General features: G+C 37.8%; 1 protein-coding gene across 1 annotated transcript in view; it reads left to right on the plus strand.

Annotated features, from left to right (window-relative positions):
- The window catches only part of PHKA1 (phosphorylase kinase regulatory subunit alpha 1), a 414257-nt gene that overhangs the window by 115817 nt on the left and 297047 nt on the right, over window positions 1-1393 (plus strand). The window lies entirely within an intron of this gene.

Genomic DNA, 1393 nt, shown 5'->3' on the forward strand with positions numbered 1-1393 from the left:
TCCTCAGAAGGAAGGTTGGGCAATCCTACTTCCATAGTGATACTGCCTCAGAAACCCAAGGAGGGGTCGCTATGAGTCAGGGCCGACTCGACGGCACATAACAACAATATATATATATATGTATACACACACACACACACACATATTGCATTTTATTGAAATATAATTTATGTACAGTGAAATATACAACACTAAAGTGACATGGGTTAATTTTTTTTTCAGTGTTCCCTGCCCTCCCCTCTGCCCCCGGCAACCAACAAAGAAAGTTGCCCTCCATATATAAACCTTTCCTTGACCCTGCACAACAACAAACTAATACTATGTTAGTCCTTCTGTAATTGACTTATTTCACTTAGCATAATGTCCTTCAAGTTCAAACATATTATGTGTTGTTTTGTAGACTGTACATTATTCTTTAGTGCTGCATAGCATTCCATTGTGTGTATGTACCATAGTTTGGTCATCCACTCTTATGTTGATGGGCACATAGGTTATTTCCATATTTTTACTATTGTAAATAGTGCTGCAATGAACATGGGTGTGCATTTATCTGTTCCCGTCCTGGATCTTAACTCTCTAGGATATATACCTAGTAATGGGATTGCTGGGTCAAATGGTATCTCCAATTCCAGCTTTTTAAAGAATTGCAATATTGCTTTCCACAGTGGTTGTATTGCTTCACAGTCCTCCCAGCAGTGTATGAGAGTCCCAATATCTCCACATCCCCACCAGCATTTGTTATTTTCTGTCTTGTTGAACCTTGCCATCAGCGCTGGGGTGAGTTGGTATCTCATTGTTGTTTTGATTTACATCTCTCTGATGGCCAATGATTGAGAGCATCTCTTCATGTATTAGCTAGCCACCTGAATATCCTCCTTGGTGAAGTGTCTATTCATGTCTTCTATTTTTCAATTGAATTGTTAATTCCTTGAGTGTTGAGGCATTGGTGTTTTCTATAAATATTAGAGATAAGTCCCTTGCCAGATATGTAATTATTGGCAATTATGAATTTGTTACTGTCATTTTTGTTATGTGCTTTTTCGTGGTGTCGATTTCTTTGTTCCGCATAATTTTCTATGCTGAGCTCATTTTGTTTATGAATTATGTTATCACTTCCTTCATTCCTATTGTTTTAGTATTTGCTGAATATTTATGCTGGTCCTCTTTCTTCTTTTGATGTGAAGGTTTATAATTTTCTTTGAGGTTGCCCTGTGATTTACAGTTTTCTTCCCAGGTTCAGAACAGTCTGTTCTATCTTGTAGTTGTCTTCACTTCCCTACCATCTAGGTGTTCTGTAACAACACAGTTTTTTCCCTCTTTTTGCTTTGTAGTTGTCCTCATTTGTCAATTGATGTCTCTGGCTCCCTGTTTACAATCTTGTAGGCTTATTTAC

The sequence above is a fragment of the Orycteropus afer genome, unplaced genomic scaffold (assembly GCF_000298275.1).
Source record: "Orycteropus afer afer isolate SDZICR_OR568_19922 unplaced genomic scaffold, OryAfe1.0 scaffold00926, whole genome shotgun sequence".
NCBI lineage: Eukaryota > Metazoa > Chordata > Mammalia > Tubulidentata > Orycteropodidae > Orycteropus > Orycteropus afer.